At 36.4% G+C, this 7500-nt stretch overlaps 1 protein-coding gene across 1 annotated transcript in view; it reads right to left on the bottom strand.

Annotated features, from left to right (window-relative positions):
• diaph3 (diaphanous related formin 3) overlaps positions 1-7500 on the bottom strand; it is a 711417-nt gene that overhangs the window by 439043 nt on the left and 264874 nt on the right. The window lies entirely within an intron of this gene.

Here is a 7500-nt window from a genome sequence, read left to right as displayed (position 1 = left end):
TATTGTATTAGTACTCTCTATTGTATGAGGGGTAGGTACTATCTCTATTGTATGAGGGGTAGGTACTATCTCTATTGTATGAGGGGTAAGTACTATCTCTATTGTATGAGGGGTAGGTACTATCTCTATTGTATGAGGGGTAGGTACTATCTCTATTGTATGAGGGGTAAGTACTATCTCTATTGTATGAGGGGTAGGTACTATCTCTATTGTATTAGTACTCTCTCTATTGTATGAGGGGTAGGTACTATCTCTATTGTATTAGTACTCTCTCTATTGTATGAGGGGTAGGTACTATCTCTATTGTATGAGGGGTAAGTACTATCTCTATTGTATGAGGGGTAGGTACTATCTCTATTGTATGGGGGGTAGGTACTATCTATTGTATGAGGGGTAAGTACTATCTCTATTGTATTAGTAATATCTATATTGTATTAGTACTATCTATATTGTATTAGTAATATATATATTGTATGAGTACTATCTCTATTGTATGAGGGGTAAGTACTATCTCTATTGTATGAGGGGTAGGTACTATCTCTATTGTATGAGGGGTAGGTACTATCTCTATTGTATGAGGGGTAGGTACTCTATTGTATGAGGGGTAGGTACTATCTCTATTGTATTAGTACTCTCTCTATTGTATGAGGGGTAGGTACTATCTCTATTGTAGGAGGGGTAGGTACTCTCTCTATTGTATTAGTACTCTCTCTATTGTATGAGGGGTAGGTACTCTCTCTATTGTATTAGTACTCTCTCTATTGTATGAGGGGTAGGTACTATCTCTATTGTATGAGGGGAGGTACTATCTCTATTGTATGAGGGGTAAGTACTATCTCTATTGTATTAGTACTCTCTCTATTGTATTAGTAATATCTATATTGTATTAGTACTATCTATATTGTATTAGTAATATATATATTGTATGAGTACTATCTCTATTGTATGAGGGGTAAGTACTATCTCTATTGTATGAGGGGTAAGTACTATCTCTATTGTATGAGGGGTAGGTACTATCTCTATTGTATGAGGGGTAGGTACTCTATTGTATGAGGGGTAGGTACTATCTCTATTTTATTAGTACTATCTCTATTGTATTAGTACTATCTCTATTGTATGAGGGGTAAGTACTATCTCTATTGTATGAGGGGTAGGTACTATCTCTATTTTATTAGTACTATCTCTATTGTATTAGTACTATCTCTATTGTATGAGGGGTAAGTACTATCTCTATTGTATGAGGGGTAGGTACTATCTCTATTGTATGAGGAGTAGGTACTATCTCTACTGTATGAGGGGTAAGTACTATCTCTATTGTATGAGGGGTAGGTACTATCTCTATTGTATGAGGGGTAGGTACTATCTCTACTGTATGAGGGGTAGGTACTATCTCTATTGTATGAGGGGTAGGTACTATCTCTATTTTATTAGTACTATCTCTATTGTATTAGTACTATCTCTATTGTATGAGGGGTAGGTACTATCTCTATTTTATTAGTACTATCTCTATTGTATTAGTACTATCTCTATTGTATGAGGGGTAAGTACTATCTCTATTGTATGAGGGGTAGGTACTATCTCTATTGTATTAGTACTCTCTCTATTGTATGAGGGGTAGGTACTATCTCTATTGTATTAGTACTCTCTCTATTGTATGAGGGGTAGGTACTATCTCTATTGTATGAGGGGTAAGTACTATCTCTATTGTATGAGGGGTAGGTACTATCTCTATTGTATGGGGGGTAGGTACTATCTATTGTATGAGGGGTAAGTACTATCTCTACTGTATGAGGGGTAAGTACTATCTCTATTGTATGAGGGGTAGGTACTATCTCTATTTTATTAGTACTATCTCTATTGTATTAGTACTATCTCTATTGTATGAGGGGTAAGTACTATCTCTATTGTATGAGGGGTAGGTACTATCTCTATTGTATTAGTACTCTCTCTATTGTATGAGGGGTAGGTACTATCTCTATTGTATTAGTACTGTCTCTATTGTATTAGTACTCTCTCTATTGTATGAGGGGTAGGTACTATCTCTATTGTATTAGTACTCTCTCTATTGTATGAGGGGTAGGTACTATCTCTATTGTATGAGGGGTAAGTACTATCTCTATTGTATGAGGGGTAAGTACTATCTCTATTTTATTAGTACTATCTCTATTGTATTAGTACTCTCTCTATTGTATGAGGGGTAGGTACTATCTCTATTGTATTAGTACTCTCTCTATTGTATGAGGGGTAGGTACTATCTCTATTGTATGAGGGGTAAGTACTATCTCTATTGTATGAGGGGTAAGTACTATCTCTATTGTATGAGGGGTAGGTACTATCTCTATTGTATGAGGAGTAGGTACTATCTCTACTGTATGAGGGGTAAGTACTATCTCTATTGTATGAGGGGTAGGTACTATCTCTATTGTATGAGGGGTAGGTACTATCTCTATTGTATGAGGGGTAAGTACTATCTCTACTGTATGAGGGGTAAGTACTATCTCTATTGTATGAGGGGTAGGTACTATCTCTATTTTATTAGTACTATCTCTATTGTATTAGTACTATCTCTATTGTATGAGGGGTAAGTACTATCTCTATTGTATGAGGGGTAGGTACTATCTCTATTGTATTAGTACTCTCTCTATTGTATGAGGGGTAGGTACTATCTCTATTGTATTAGTACTCTCTCTATTGTATGAGGGGTAGGTACTATCTCTATTGTATTAGTACTCTCTCTATTGTATGAGGGGTAGGTACTATCTCTATTGTATGAGGGGTAAGTACTATCTCTATTGTATGAGGGGTAGGTACTATCTCTATTGTATGGGGGGTAGGTACTATCTATTGTATGAGGGGTAAGTACTATCTCTATTGTATTAGTAATATCTATATTGTATTAGTACTATCTATATTGTATTAGTAATATATATATTGTATGAGTACTATCTCTATTGTATGAGGGGTAAGTACTATATATATTGTATGAGGGGTAAGTACTATCTCTATTGTATGAGGGGTAGGTACTATCTCTATTGTATGAGGGGTAGGTACCATCTCTATTGTATTAGTACTCTCTCTATTGTTTGAGGGGTAGGTACTATCTCTATTGTATGAGGGGTAGGTACTATCTCTATTGTATTAGTACTATCTATATTGTATGAGGGGTAAGTACTATCTCTATTGTATGAGGGGTAGGTACTATCTCTATTGTATGAGGGGTAGGTACTATCTCTATTGTATTAGTACTATCTATATTGTATGAGGGGTAGGTACTATCTCTATTGTATGAGGGGTAGGTACTATCTCTATTTTATTAGTACTATCTCTATTGTATTAGTACTATCTCTATTGTATGAGGGGTAAGTACTATCTCTATTGTATGAGGGGTAGGTACTATCTCTATTTTATTAGTACTATCTCTATTGTATTAGTACTATCTCTATTGTATGAGGGGTAAGTACTATCTCTATTGTATGAGGGGTAGGTACTATCTCTATTGTATGAGGGGTAGGTACTATCTCTACTGTATGAGGGGTAGGTACTATCTCTATTGTATGAGGGGTAGGTACTATCTCTATTGTATGAGGGGTAGGTACTATCTCTACTGTATGAGGGGTAGGTACTATCTCTATTGTATGAGGGGTAGGTACTATCTCTATTGTATGAGGGGTAGGTACTATCTCTATTGTATGAGGGGTAAGTACTATCTCTATTGTATGAGGGGTAGGTACTATCTCTATTTTATTAGTACTATCTCTATTGTATTAGTACTATCTCTATTGTATGAGGGGTAAGTACTATCTCTATTGTATGAGGGGTAGGTACTATCTCTATTGTATGAGGAGTAGGTACTATCTCTACTGTATGAGGGGTAAGTACTATCTCTATTGTATGAGGGGTAGGTACTATCTCTATTGTATGAGGGGTAGGTACTATCTCTATTGTATGAGGGGTAAGTACTATCTCTATTGTATGAGGGGTAGGTACTATCTCTATTGTATGAGGGGTAGGTACTATTTCTATTGTATTAGTACTCTCTCTATTGTATGAGGGGTAGGTACTATCTCTATTGCATGAGGGGTAGGTACTATCTCTATTGTATGAGGGGTAGGTACTATCTCTATTGTATGAGGGGTAGGTACTATCTCTATTGTATGAGGGGTAAGTACTATCTCTATTGTATTAGTACTCTCTCTATTGTATTAGTAATATCTATATTGTATTAGTACTATCTATATTGTATTAGTAATATATATATTGTATGAGTACTATCTCTATTGTATGAGGGGTAGGTACTGTCTCTATTGTATGAGGGGTAAGTACTATCTCTATTGTATGAGGGGTAGGTACTATCTCTATTGTATGAGGGGTAGGTACTCTATTGTATGAGGGGTAGGTACTATCTCTATTTTATTAGTACTATCTCTATTGTATTAGTACTATCTCTATTGTATGAGGGGTAAGTACTATCTCTATTGTATGAGGGGTAGGTACTATCTCTATTTTATTAGTACTATCTCTATTGTATTAGTACTATCTCTATTGTATGAGGGGTAAGTACTATCTCTATTGTATGAGGGGTAGGTACTATCTCTATTGTATGAGGAGTAGGTACTATCTCTACTGTATGAGGGGTAAGTACTATCTCTATTGTATGAGGGGTAGGTACTATCTCTATTGTATGAGGGGTAGGTACTATCTCTACTGTATGAGGGGTAAGTACTATCTCTATTGTATGAGGGGTAGGTACTATCTCTATTTTATTAGTACTATCTCTATTGTATGAGGGGTAAGTACTATCTCTATTGTATTAGTACTATCTCTATTGTATGAGGGGTAGGTACTATCTCTATTGTATTAGTACTATCTCTATTGTATGAGGGGTAAGTACTATCTCTATTGTATTAGTACTATCTCTATTGTATGAGGGGTAAGTACTATCTCTATTGTATGAGGGGTAGGTACTATCTCTATTGTATTAGTACTATCTCTATTGTATGAGGGGTAAGTACTATCTCTATTGTATTAGTACTATCTCTATTGTATGAGGGGTAGGTACTCTCTCTATTGTATGAGGGGTAGGTACTCTCTCTATTGTATGAGGGGTAGGTACTATCTCTATTGTATGAGGGGTAGGTACTATCTCTATTGTATGAGGGGTAAGTACTGTCTCTATTGTATGAGGGGTAGGTACTATCTCTATTGTATGAGGGGTAGGTACTATCTCTATTGTATGAGGGGTAAGTACTATCTCTATTGTATTAGTACTCTCTCTATTGTATGAGGGGTAGGTACTATCTCTATTGTATGAGGGGTAGGTACTATCTCTATTGTATGAGGGGTAGGTACTATCTCTATTGTATGAGGGGTAGGTACTCTATTGTATGAGGGGTAGGTACTATCTCTATTTTATTAGTACTATCTCTATTTTATTAGTACTATCTCTATTGTATGAGGGGTAGGTACTCTCTCTATTGTATGAGGGGTAGGTACTCTCTCTATTGTATGAGGGGTAAGTACTGTCTCTATTGTATGAGGGGTAGGTACTATCTCTATTGTATTAGTACTGTCTCTATTGTATGAGGGGTAGGTACTATCTCTATTGTATGAGGGGTAGGTACTCTCTCTATTGTATGAGGGGTAGGTACTCTCTCTATTGTATGAGGGGTAGGTACTATCTCTATTTTATTAGTACTATCTCTATTTTATTAGTACTATCTCTATTGTATGAGGGGTAGGTACTATCTCTATTGTATGAGGGGTAGGTACTATCTCTATTGTATGAGGGGTAGGTACTATCTCTATTGTATTAGTACTGTCTCTATTGTATGAGGGGTAGGTACTATCTCTATTGTATGAGGGGTAAGTACTATCTCTATTGTATGAGGGGTAGGTACTGTCTCTATTGTATGAGGGGTAGGTACTATCTCTATTGTATGAGGGGTAGGTACTATCTCTATTGTATGAGGGGTAGGTACTCTCTCTATTGTATGAGGGGTAGGTACTCTCTCTATTGTATGAGGGGTAGGTACTATCTCTATTGTATGAGGGGTAGGTACTATCTCTATTGTATGAGGGGTAGGTACTATCTCTATTGTATGAGGGGTAGGTACTATCTCTATTGTATGAGGGGTAGGTACTATCTCTATTGTATGAGGGGTAGGTACTATCTCTATTGTATGAGGGGTAGGTACTATCTCTATTGTATGAGGGGTAGGTACTATCTCTATTGTATTAGTACTCTCTCTATTGTATGAGGGGTAGGTACTGTCTCTATTGTATGAGGGGTAGGTACTCTCTCTATTGTATGAGGGGTAGGTACTATCTCTATTGTATTAGTAGGGGTACTATTGTATTAGTACTCTCGCTATTGTATTAGTACTCTCTCTATTCTATTAGTACTCTCTCTATTGTATGAGGGGTAGGTACTATCTCTATTGTATTAGTAGGGGTACTATTGTATTAGTACTCTCGCTATTGTATTAGTACTCTCTCTATTCTATTAGTACTCTCTCTATTGTATGAGGGGTAGGTACTATCTCTATTGTATTAGTAGGGGTACTATTGTATTAGTACTCTCGCTATTGTATTAGTACTCTCTCTATTCTATTAGTACTCTCTCTATTGTATGAGGGGTAGGTACTATCTCTATTGTATGAGGGGTAGGTACTATCTCTATTGTATTAGTACTCTCTCTATTGTATGAGGGGTAAGTACTATCTCTATTGTATTAGTACTCTCTCTATTGTATGAGGGGTAGGTACTATCTCTATTGTATGAGGGGTAGGTACTCTATTGTATGAGGGGTAGGTACTATCTCTATTGTATTAGTACTCTCTCTATTGTATGAGGGGTAAGTACTATCTCTATTGTATTAGTACTCTCTCTATTGTATTAGTACTCTCTCTATTGTATGAGGGGTAGGTACTATCTCTATTGTATTAGTACTCTCTCTATTGTATGAGGGGTAAGTACTATCTCTATTGTATGAGGGGTAGGTACTACCTCTATTGTATGAGGGGTAGGTACTATCTCTATTGTATGAGGGGTAAGTACTATCTCTATTGTATGAGGGGTAGGTACTCTCTCTATTGTATGAGGGGTAGGTACTACCTCTATTGTATGAGGGGTAGGTACTATCTCTATTGTATGAGGGGTAGGTACTATCTCTATTGTATGAGGGGTAGGTACTATCTCTATTGTATGAGGGGTAGGTACTATCTCTATTGTATTAGTACTATCTATATTGTATGAGGGGTAGGTACTATCTCTATTGTATTAGTACTATCTATATTGTATGAGGGGTAGGTACTATCTCTATTGTATTAGTACTATCTATATTGTATGAGGGGTAGGTACTACCTCTATTGTATTAGTACTATCTCTATTGTATGAGGGGTAGGTACTATCTCTATTGTATGAGGGGTAGGTACTATCTCTATTGTATGAGGGGTAGGTACTATCTATATTGTATGAGGGGTAGGTACTACCTCTATTGTA

This window comes from Oncorhynchus mykiss, chromosome 18 (assembly GCF_057628025.1).
Source record: "Oncorhynchus mykiss isolate SJ-2025 chromosome 18, ASM5762802v1, whole genome shotgun sequence".
NCBI lineage: Eukaryota > Metazoa > Chordata > Actinopteri > Salmoniformes > Salmonidae > Oncorhynchus > Oncorhynchus mykiss.
The sequence above is the reverse complement of the archived record's forward strand: the minus strand, read 5'-3'. Positions and strand labels throughout refer to the sequence as shown.